Source organism: Pseudorca crassidens, chromosome 1 (assembly GCF_039906515.1).
Source record: "Pseudorca crassidens isolate mPseCra1 chromosome 1, mPseCra1.hap1, whole genome shotgun sequence".
NCBI lineage: Eukaryota > Metazoa > Chordata > Mammalia > Artiodactyla > Delphinidae > Pseudorca > Pseudorca crassidens.
Window position 1 is genome coordinate 87,732,059 of NC_090296.1, and position 12,702 is coordinate 87,744,760.

The 12,702-nt window shown below is 38.7% G+C and overlaps 1 long non-coding RNA gene across 1 annotated transcript in view; it reads right to left on the reverse strand.

The window, feature by feature from the left end:
- Positions 1-420: 420 nt before the first annotated feature.
- LOC137228594 (uncharacterized) overlaps positions 421-12,702 on the reverse strand; it is a 38,047-nt gene continuing 25,765 nt past the window's right edge. Inside the window, exon 3 of the long non-coding RNA XR_010945313.1 lies at positions 421-742. This is a non-coding gene — a long non-coding RNA (uncharacterized lncRNA). The remainder of the gene's footprint in view (positions 743-12,702) is intronic.

The following is a 12,702-nucleotide window of genomic DNA, read 5'->3' on the forward strand; positions in this document are numbered from 1 at the left end:
CTTTTCGTTTTCTTTTTCTCTTTTGTGTGTGTGTGTTTGTGTGTGTGTGTGTGTGTGTGTGTGAGAACATCTAAGTTCTACGCTCTTAGAAAATTTCAATTATACAATAGTGTTATCAACTATAGTCACTATGCTATACATTAGCTCCTCAGGCCTTATTCATCTTATAACTGAAAGTTTGTACCCTTTTACCAACCTCTCCCTGTTTCCCCCACCCCAAAAACCCTGGCAACCACTTTTCTATTCTCATTTTCTATGAGTTTGACTTCTTTTTGGATTCTTCATATAAGCGATACCATGCAGTATTTGAAACAGATTTTTATCAGGGCTGAATAACATTATCTCCAGTAACAGTGCTGCTCTTTCATTTAAAGAACAAAATGCCTCAATTATGTAAAGAAAAGAAGGTGATCTGGCTTTTTAAAATTATTTATTTATTTATTTATGGCTGCATTGGGTCTTCATTGCTGCGCGTGGGCTTTCTCTAGTTGAGGCGAGTGGGGGCTACTCTTCCTTACGGTGCACGGGCTTCTCACTGTGGTGGCTTCTCTTGTTATGTAACACAGGCTCTAGGTGCGCAGGCTTCAGTAGTTGTGGCACACAAGCTCAGTAGTTGTGGTGCGTGGGCTTAGTTGCTCCATAGCATGTGGGATCTTCCAGGACCAGAGCTCAGACCCGTGTCCCCTGCATTGGCAGGTGGATTCTTAACCACTGCGCCACCAGGGAAGTCCCGCTGACCTGGCTTTTGAGTACAAAAATAATAGTAGAAAGTTGAATAATTAAAAACTCTTCCCCTATTTCAGGAAAATGAAGTTTCATACACAGCTGGTATAACCACAATCTACCTAAAAAACCAATTTGACAATTAGCTTCCTACAAGCAAAAGACAGCTGATAATATTTCTATTTTCTATGGCACAGTGCCTTATGCATGAATTCGTAACATAAGCCCCTCACAACTTTGAAATTTCTTACATCTTTTCTAAAGAATTTGACTTTTTTTTTTCTTACTTTCAGGTGCTTAGTTTGGCGTATGATGGGCATTCCTTTTGCATGCATCTCAGTAACAGAGTGTACGCAGTTTCATATATTTGTGGGTATCTTTCTTTCCTAGGTCCTATATAAAGTATTTGCAAGAAACTATGGAATTGTAATTCCTCCAAGGATGAATATTGCTCCATTTATATAAAATGTATGTTTCACTGCTGTTTCTGTGCATTTCTGCAGACTTAATAAGCTTTTATTTCAGTTCTGAATCACGATGTAATTATGATTAATTTTCAATGGCAATTAAACTTAATATATGTATTTCAAGTAATACCTATAATTAAAACATTAGTAATATGAATGGTATGACGAAGGTCACGCACGCATGCACAAGCATTGACAACTATGTTAAGGCTGCCATTTGGCTGAGAACAATTTTACGACACTACCCTGATTTCAGAGATACATCCTGATTTCAGAGATGCTAATGTGTGGGTAAAGGAAATACATCACAGAGTCAATGAAATATGGTAACTCCTGCCTCTGCAACTAGATTATAAGTCTTTGAAAGTTGGAACCTGCATCCAAGTAGGATGTTCTCTGTAAATAACCTCACCTTGATTCAAACTGACCTAATAAGAAAGTATGTTGGCTCACAAAACTGGAAAACCAGAGTGATGTGGGAGAAGCTTTCAGGGTTGGTTAACCCAGTGGAAAAATTATGTGATCAAGAACTCAAGTTTTGGGCTTCCCTGGTGGCGCAGTTGTTAAGAATCCACCTGCTAACGCAGGGGACACAGGTTCGAGCCCTGGTCTGGGAAGATCCCACGTGCCGTGGAGCAACTAAGCCCGTACGCCACAGCTACTGAGCCTGCATTCTAGAGCCTGCAAGCCACAACTACTGAGCCCGCGTGCCACAGCTACTGAGCCCGCATGCCACAGCTACTGAAGTCCGTGTGCCTAGAGCCCGTGCTCCACAACAAGAGAAGCCACCGCATGGAGAAGCCCGCCCACCGCAACAAAGAGTAGTCCCTGCTCAAAACCATGAGAAAGCCCACATGCAGCAACAAAGACCCAACGCAGCCAAAAATCAATAAAGACAAATAAATTTATTTTTTAAAAAATACTCAAGTTTTTTCCGTCTATCTGCTTGTCTTCCTTAATATCAGCTTCATTCTGAGGCTACCCTTTCCTCTTCCTCAGTGGTCTTAAGATAGTTGTCAATAGCTATCGAGGCTACATCCTACCTCTTAACATCCAGCCAGAACAATAAGAGTGTCTTTTTCCAGAAGCTTCCAACAAACATCTATGACTTGTTAGAATTGGTTCACATATCTCTTTTTAAGCCAGTTACATGAAAAGGGAAGGGATTATCCTGATCAGTTTAGATTAATCAGGCATCCAATATAGAATTGGATTTGTTTCTCCTGAGGCATATGGAAGGGTGAACTCTTGGTCAAAATCAGAGTTTTGTTAGTAAGGAAAAACAGAATAATAATTTCTGCCTACTCCAGAATCCTCCTGAATACTTTTTCAACTCCACTAGTCCCTAGCACATGACACACTAATGGTAATTTCATTAAGACCAAGGACTGTGCTTTACTTATCTTTTCTACTATCTTTAATTTCCTGCATATAGTTGATGCTTAATAAATATATTATTATTGTGTATAATAGTGGTTGTGTTCTTTGCCAAAAGAATCTCAAAATGACCTATAGTTTTCTTTCTTTATTTAGAGGTGAGGCCCTGTAACAATAGAAAGAAATTTTGCTTGAAAAAATCAGCCCAGTAAAATTCTTGATATTCTGAAGAATTTCATGGACATAGCAGCTTATCCATGAAAGCAAAGTTGAAGGTGTGTAATAGATGAATAGTGAAACTTTTTTTTTTTTTTAAGAAACAAGATATATTAAACAAAGCTGTTTATCAAGAACTTCAGAAAAGGTTCAGGGACAAGAGACGGTAACCTTATGTCCATATCAAATGATTGCTTTTTGTGGAACTCTACTCCAAGGAAGACAGAAAGGGTAGCGAGTCTAGCTTTTTATTTTCTTCTTATTCTGATTCTCTTCCAATATGAATCATTTCTTGTTCTAAACTATTCTGATTTCCTTTCCTTTGGTCCCCAAGGTCTGAAGACTAAAAAATAGGCAAGATCTGTTTGGCTAGCTAATCCTTTTCTCCTAAGTGGTCAGAGCTTCATGCCTTAGAGACTTTTTTTCTCCTATTCTTCCCACTGTAAATGTCTCAAGGGCACCAGAAAGTGAGCTCCACAAAGGCAGGGACTTTGTCTTGTTCCTGTATCCAGAGTTCCTACTACTGTCTGGCCCAAAGAAGGTGTTCACTAATTTTTAAAAAATGCAATAAATGAATGAGAAGAATGTCATTGAGAAGAAGAAATTATGTTACTATATAGTGAATCGTGGAATATTAATACTGTATTGTATTTTCCACCTAGAAAATTCTTTTAGAGTTTTAACGAGACGTGCTTGGAAAATGTACAATTTAAAATTTCATGGTAATTATTTCCCTATAGAAAATTGATTTCTTCAAGGCACAGATCTGGAAAAACCTCAAATCTTGATTTTCAACAAAGTAGAAATGTATAACTCAGTTTTACATGTGGTTTATAAAAAGATCTTAGAATTAAATTAACAAAATGCCTTGCACAGAGAAGGCATTTCAGTGATTAATTTAATTACATTGTCATAAATTGTCAAGAGTTCAAAAGACAAGTAGATGATTTGTGAAAAGACACTGCCATGCTGAACTGGAGAGTTTTCCTATTCAAATGCCTTTGGTTACTCTTCCACCATATACAGATAATGCCCCAAAACCCTAGAAGGATTACTATGTGCGTGGCACTTAGCACTTAGATGACAGATAGTAAATAGAGGGGGAAAGTGTTGGAAGAGGACACATCCCTTTCGTTATTCAATAAAATTGAATTATAATTTTAGGAAAAAGGCTGGATACTTAATATTCCCAAAGTGATTTCTGGACTCTGGGAATGGCAGTCTATCAGATGCTCTATACGCATAATCTCATACACCCTCCTACACCCACAGGAGGAAAACGTCTACTTCTCTGCTGCTTATTATGTATGCTTGAAGGAAGCTTTTGAAAGAGGGTGACCAACTCCTTTCAGTTTGCCAGGACTTTCCCAATTATACAAGTCATATGTCCTAGGAAATCTCCCAGTCTCAGGAAAACTAGGACAGTAGATCATCCTACTTTGAAAACTCCTTTTAAAAAATAATAGGAAAAAAAAAAGGTCATGAAGAACCTAGGGGTAAGACGGGAATAAAGACACAGACCTACCAGAGAATGGACTTGAGGATATGGGGAGGGGGAAGGGTAAGCTGGGACAAAGTGAGAGAGTGGTATGGACATATATATACTATCAAACGTAAAATAGATAGCTAGTGGGAAGTAGCCACATAGCACAGGGAGATCAGCTCGGTGCTTTGTGACCACCTAGAGGGGTGGGATAGGGAGGATGGGAGGGAGGGAGACGCAAGAGGGAAGAGATATGGGAACATATGTTTACATATAACTGATTCACTTTGTTATAAAGCAGAAACTAACACACCACTGTAAAGCAATTATACTCCAATAAAGATGTTAAAAAAAAAAACAAGTCACTGATGGGGCCAACTTTTACAAACATGGACTTGTATTCCTACTTGGTCAGCATTAATTTGTAACTCAGAAAGTCTTCGTTAAATATTGAAATTAAAATGGCTTTCCTGTGGGGTTAAAAATAATAATAATAATAGAAAACTTACTTGGACCTACCCAGGTTTCCTAATGCACTTCTTTTCTCCTTCCTGTCTTTTCCCAATTGCTCTATTACAATTCTAAAATGTTTCTCTCTTGTACCTCTACTGACTTGTTTCCCTTCAGCTTGTGGTGGACTTATAAGCCAAGGTTTGGTTTATAGCTTAATATTGATTATATTTGTTAACTTCTAAGTAGGTAAATGACCTCTATGAATTTTATCTGAGTTTTCAGAAAAGGTGATGTAGGTACATTGAAAGGCCTTCTTTTCTTAGCCCTCGCCTTTGTAATGAGGGATCCTAAAATAAAAATGAAAACTAACAAAATTGTGTTTACAGATTTGAAAATAGAAGTGTATGACAGTCTTTGACGGCATAAGGATAACTCTTTTTTGGGATTCTCCCTCAGCCTTTTAAAAAAGTGATTCAATTTAAATTTTCTTCTAGTCTAGTGTATCCCAAGCTGGGGCATGCTGGAGATAATTTTAAGTGATATGCAGTGATGACATCATAACTAACTTGGGCAATGAGAAAATTATTTTCCTTTCACTTTTCTTTTAGTAACATTGATTTTGGCACGAACAAAAATTTCATTTTAACATCAATATGTCTTTTTAAAATATCTGTTTAATTATTTTGGCTGTGCCTGGTCTTAGTTGCAGTACATGGGATCTTTAGTTGCAGCATGCGAACTCTTATTTGTGGCATACATGTGGGATCTACTTTCCTGACCAGGGATCGAACCCAGGCCCCCTGCATTGGGAGTGCAGAGTCTTAGCCACTGGACCACCAGGGAAGTCCCATCAATCTGTGTTAACACCTCTCTAAGATCTACTAATCTTCCTTTGTAACAAAGAGTGAGTCAAGTCTTGGGCTCAGAGACCAAAAGTCTCTAGCTGGAATTTGATGAAAAGGTTTTGTTTTTGTTACATTTATCTTCATGGTTACATTCTACTTATGAAAATAGAAACTTTTTTTATTTTCAGGAGTGATATAGAGACATTCTTCTTTTAAGGTAAATGTATGTAAATAATCAATTTAAGGGAAAAATAGTTGGCGAAAACCATAAAGGTGAGATAAGGATTACTTAAGCACAGGAAACCTTGTCCAGGTAATTTCCACATACTCAAGGAGAGATAGAGGATAGCCTGAAAGAGGATAGCATCTAAAGCTCCCCCTTTGCCTACACAAATACATGCACTATTTCCCTAAAGCATAACTGAATAAAACAGTGTAGCACACTATGTCAAGACACAGAACCTCAGATTTCTACCAGGATTTAAAAGGAAAACACTTCATAGTCTCTGTTTTTCTTTCTCATAGCAGAATGCCCTTCTTAGCATTCAACAAAAACCACAACTAGCACTGCGGTTGGACTTAACAGATTCCTTTAAATTCTAAGGTCTTGGCATGTCCAGAACCTGGATGCATCATGTGGGAGAGCAGCCATGAGCTCTCCATGGTATTAGTGTTAGAAGGATTGAAATGAACATCCTTGAGTTTACTTGTTGATCTGGCATTTAGAAACAGAAACTTTAAATGGTGTTTGGTTTCTGTAATTTCTCATTCTCTTTTACGAAACTTTTTTTAGGTATCACATTCATACAAAAGAGGATAAATCTGTGAGAGAGCTTTCATCAATGGCAAACTTTGTTTTTATTAAAATAAATGATACCATGATATTTTACCTTCTAGTCAATATTAGAGACGATATAATTTGACATTTGATTAAATTATTTGGAAACATCACAGATCTTATCCTGGATTAAGATTTGAGAAAGCTGTGTTTCCTGAAATACCAACTTCATCAGATTAACTTCTACAATATTATCAACCAAGTGTTTTTGAGCTTCTACTGTATACTCAGCTCACGTAGACACAGAAGAACACACAAAGACTTATAACTCATGTATTCTTCTCTTAACAGATGTATGATACAAATAGGCAGACTCTGCTAACTAACCCACATAAAATAATTATATAGTAATAAATTGGAATAAATACTTAAATGGTAAATAGGATAATAAAGATTTTATATGGAAGTTATGTACGTTTACAAGGGAGTTATATGAAGAAGACAGAAATAAATGAAGGTTACGACAGTCCAAGAAAGTTTTCTGATGGGATCTTATTTTCTTTTTAAAAGATGGATAAATTTTGAAGTAAAAATTAAAAAAAGATAAAGGTGTTTAATGATTGAGGTGTTGATTAAAGCAGGATTTGGCATGATATCAGGAGGGGGTGTGAAGGAAAATACGTAGAACTAGTGCTATCAGCTTGGGATGGAGCATGGAGTTTGTGAAGGGTATTGGTGAGAGAAAATACTGGCATAAGTAGAGTGAGACCAAACTGCGGAAGACCTTGAAAACTAGCCTCAGAGGATAAGCTGATTCCACAAACAGTAGAGAACCCATCTTCATAGGGTCGTTGTGAGAATTAAATGAGGTAATATTTGTGCATAGAAATGGTATTTTAGGAATATTTGTATAGCAGTAACAGGTAAACTATATATTAAAATCAAAGAAGAAAATTAGAAAGCCAGATAGAAAGCTATTTCAATATTCTGGACACAGTCAATGAGGGTCTGGACCAGGGTGGTATCATTAGAGATAAAGAAAAGAGGCAAATCTAAAGCATATAAAATTAAAATCTAGTAATTGTTTTTTTCGGTATGCGGACCTCTCACTGTTGTGTCCTCTCCCGTTGCGGAGCACAGGCTCCGGATGTGCAGGCTCAGCGGCCATGGCTCACGGGCCCAGCCGCTCCGCGGCATGTGGGATCTTCCCGGACCAGGGCATGAACTGGCGTCCCCTGCATCGGCAGGCGGACTCTCAACCACTGCGCCACCAGGGAAGCCCAAAATCTAGTAATTTTTATTCAATCATTATTCAACATTTATTGATCAAGTACTATGTGTTAGGCACTGAGCCAGGCACATGCAGAATTAATGGAACTCAGGAAGATTCTGTACATAAGAAATTCATGAGCAGTGTCAAAGATTTCTGACCTAGGAGATTAGAAATAAAGGTGGTTCTTGGTAACTCCCTGGCCGTCCAGTGGTTAGGACTCAGCCCTTCCACTGCTGGCGGCCCAGTTTCAATCGAAGTGGTTCTTAACAGAGAGTCAGGGGAACTGCGATGGGGAGCGGATAATCAGCTCCAATTTGGCATTTGAAATTTGACGAGAATACAGATTGTCCATCACAGTTTATTCACCAAACACTGGGCTAGATACTAAAGCTACAGGAGGTGTAAGACAAGGTCCCTCTCTTCAAAGAGCTTACACTTAAACCAGGAAGAGAAGACAAATTAACAAAATGGTAAATGACAATATACAGTGAAATAAGCTAACTGTGAAATAAGTGGGACAGATCACAAATGCTACAAACATTCAGAAGCAGGAGGTAAGCACTGTGGGTGGAGCACTGAGGCTGCTTTGTGGAAGATGTAGTATTTGTGCTAAATGCAGAAGATCTGGTGGTAACAACAATGGAATAACTACTATTTGTTAATTGTTTACTTTGTTTATATCATCTTATTCACATATACTACCTCATTTAATTCTCACAGCAATCCTATGATATAGATACAGATGAGGAGATGGCTTGGAGAGTTGAAGTATGTTACAGGAGGTCATATGGTTGGTAAGAAGTAGATTAACCCATGTTTGACTCAAATGACCATACTCTTAGCCACTTCTCTACAAGGAGAAGAAAGAAGCTGTAGAACTGAAAGTAAGAAATAGATTCAAGGGGCATGCAAGTGGAGATGTACTAAAAGCAGATTAAAAACTTGATCTAGAACATAATAATAATGATAGTTAATACTTATATAGTAGTTACTATGTAACAGGCACTATTCTATGCATATCACAGGAGCCTACTTAATCCTCCAATCCAATGAAGTTAAGTTCTATTATTATCCACATTTTACAGATAGGGAAATTAGGTGACACTGCTAGTAAGTGGCAGAGCCAGTATTTGAACTCAGACATTCTGACACCAGAATCCATGCTTTTAACCTGCATACTATCATGACTTTTGAATTAAGCACAGGTTAAAGTTAAGTCTTAGAAGTTGGGAGAAGATATAGAAGACTAGGAGGGCATAAAAATGAGCAAGAGAATGAATATAAAGCCAGGCCAAGGACACTGCTTTAGGGGCACACACAGTGGGGACAAAAGGGGGAAGCCATGCTGACAAAGGAAATAGAGTGATGAATCATCAAAAGACACTAAAGAGAGGTTTGTCCATCAGAGAGCGTGGTCATCAGAATAAATGTTGCTGAAAAGAGAATATGGAAACTTCCCTGGTGGTCCAGTGGTTAAGACTCTGAGCTTCCAATGCAGGGGGCATGGGTTCAATCCCTGGTCAGGGAACTAAGATCCTGTATGCTGCACAGCGCGGCCAAAAAAAAAGGAGAGAGAGAGAGAAAGAGAGAATATGAACTAAATAAAACTGACAGAAAAAATAACACTGGTTTTCTTATAGAAAGCACTCTTAGGGATGGAAGTCAAAGTCCAGGAAATTACTAAGAGAATGGGAGAGGAGGACGTAGGGACAGTGACTGTGGACCACACATTTTAGGAGATTGACAGTGAAAGAAGAGAGAGAAAGGGCCTGAGCTAATAGTGTTAGCAAGGTCACTTCTCTTTGCTCTCCTTAGGGACTTAGCCATAGACAGTTACTCCACTCCTTCCAACCGTTAAGTTGGAAGAGAATGTCCACAGAAGTTCCTCCTTTAATAAGTCAAATGGAAACGATGCATTAGTAAATGGACAAACAGGATCTCATTGTGAGTTCTGTGATCCCTTTCAGGGCAAGTCTGGGCAAGTTAGGGCAAGATTCCACATGCATTTGACTTTTTTAAATTAATTTCTATTGGAGTATAGTTGCTTTTCAATGCTGTGCTAGTTTCTGCTGTACAGCAAAGCGAATCAGCCATACATATACATATATCCCCTCTTTTTCGGATTTCCTTCCCATTTAGGTCCCACAGAGAATTGAGTAGAGTTCCCTGTGCTACACAGTAGGTTCTCATTAGTCATCTGTTTTATACTTAGTAGTGTATATTTGTCAGTCCCAATCTCCCAGTTCATCCCACCCCCCAGATTCCACATGCATTTGACTTTAATGTGGCATATCACACCAAGTTCCTCACCCATAAGATAAAGTCTGCTTATAATAATAAAATTTTAAAAAAAAGATAAAGTCTGCTTAGTCTCCAGAAGCTGGAAAATAGGGATTTTTAAACCTTGTAACCCCATTTCACCGTATCCTTAAATAGAAGTGGAAGTGGGAATAAGCATTCTTATTCCTTTTCACAGACAAGGAAACTAAGGCAGAAAGCAGAAGAATAATTGCAAGAAGCTCATCTCTTTTATACTTAGGTTCTCAGGGTCTCTCAAGAATTAAATGGTGGCTCAGTCTGTGCCAAGTTTCTAGATGAGACTGGCTTGTGACTCTTTCTATTCTCCATCAGTCACCTACAGATACTCATCACCCCATGACAGGCTCCCACTCCCACAACCCAGTAGTCTGCACTGGACAAATCTGTCCCTATGCCAAATACATAGTTACTTGCAAAAGCATTACCCAAACACTATCACAAATCTTCCTATTAGCCAGGGCTCTTCCCCAAATGGGCCCATTCTAGTCTTGCAGAACAGAATTTGAACCACCAAAGGCTAGCCCCTTGTCTTGCAGAAGCTTGTAACAAAGGGTAGAGGGTGTGGGAATCATGAGGTACGAACAAGTTGGTTAGTTGGTATTTATTTGATCCATTTTCTTTAATCCACGTGAGATGAGCTAAACAAATTGTTTACCTGGTGTCTGTCCCCTGAGGCCTGAGCATTCAAATACACTAAACAGATGATTCACCATAAAACTCCAGTTCTGTCCATTTGTAAAACCCCAGCAAAGTCAGGTTTTCAGGTTAAGGGGGCTGTGCTCTTTGCTGATTTGTAAGTTTTAAGGCAGTTGGGTGTCTGGCTCCACTTAGTGCTGAAATGTCATAGTGCAGCCTGGTTCCGTTTTTCCACAGCCATAAAAATCAAGGAAGGGGTGAACTATCGACCACTAGTAAGGGGTGAACTTACTATTGCAGATATGTAGCAATCACGGTTCAATTTGAGAAGTTTGACGTTCAAATCCTTTGGTGTTTGTGCTGAAAATAGTAAAAAATGCACGCAAGAAATATGAGGCCAGAGTTGGAGTCAAGAGGAGACCCTAGGGCTACTATGTGGTAAACCAGTTTGGGCTCTTGGTCTGTGTTCTTTGCTTTATAGACAATGCTGCAGATCCTTTCAAAATCACTGTCCTCATGCCATTCCTAAGACTTCATGGGAGAGGGAAAAGGGCCCAAAGTGAGGCTAGAATCAGAAGCTGGAGGTTTTCAATAGCATCACTGTATTAGCCCCAATTTTTAGTTTACCACATACAAAAGATTAGATGGTATATTACTGGGTTATTTTAGATTTACTAAACCATCGGGGGCACTGTGTGCTTCTAATAAACATTTTTAAAGGATCAATAATGTTCTATGTTGAATTTCTTTCAAACATTGCACCATAGAACACTTATTTGATCTTCAGTGTCATTCACTGTCCATCAAGAATTTGGTCAAGTCAGGGGCTTCCCTGGTGGCTCAGTGGTTAAGAATCCACCTGCCAGTGCAGGGGACGCAGGTTCGAGCCCTGGTCCGGGAAGATCCCACATGCCACGGAACAACTAAGCCCGTGCACCACAACTACTGAGCCCGCGCCCTAGAGCCCATGCTCTGCAACAAGGGAAACCACTGCAATGAGGAAACCATGCACCGCAACGAAGAGGAGCCCCCACTCACCGCAACTAGAGAAAGCCCACGCACAGCAATGAAGACCCAACGCAGTCTTCATTTATTTATTTAACAATTAATTAATTAATTAAAAAAATCTCACTGACTGATGAACAGGTGGGTGATTGCTCTGAGCAAACAACCAGACTCCACAACTTGAATTGCTTCCGTATGATGTTTTATATTGGTTGAGGAAACATATTGCATGGCTTTGGAAAAAAAGAATTTGATCCTGACATAGTTTTATTTTAATAAGGACAAAGGCTTCATTTTATGTCTGAAAGACAGATGGGTCATGCTTATCACTACTATAATCCTCGGGTTTTCCGAATGAATAGAGTTATAGAAATGAGATTGCATCTGAGTAAATACATTAATCTGGTTCCAGGCACATTTTTTTTGGCTAGTACAATTTCAATTGTTCATTATTCTCACTTGAATGGACCTCTCTGTGTAATCATAAAAACATTTCCTTAACAACCAGTACCAAATAATTAAAAGGATAGGATACAGTGTCCTTGTGCTATGATACAGAGATAACTCTATAACCTTTATATAAAATTTTATAAGTAACAAGGTACTTTTTTATCTTAAGACACAACTCATCTAGATATTTATTTATTTAGGCTGCGCCAGAATCTTCGTTGTGGCATGTAGGATCTAGTTCCCCGACCAGGGATCGAACCTGGGTCCCCTGCATGGGGAGCGCAGTCTCACCCACTGGACCACCAGGTAAATTTAAATTTAAGTCATCTAATCTTTACGACTCTGCAAAGTAAATATTAGTACTATCATCACGACTTTATAGATGAGTAAACTGAGACTTAGAGAGATTGGGCAACTTGCCCACAACTGTAAATAAAGGAAGGAATAGGAAAGCAAGCCCTGTCCACATAGATCCCACCCTCTTTCCCTTCTCAGTGTATTTTCCACACCTTGACCTTCCAGTGTAATTTAGGATATTCATAATGTTTGAATGATAAGAGTAAGGAAAGAAAAATAGTTAAAATGTCAGCCAAGGAAGAAATTAATAAGTATTTAACGAAAAGATAGCCTCCTAAATGACAGTGTCTATTAGCTTTACATAAAAATTGCAAACACAG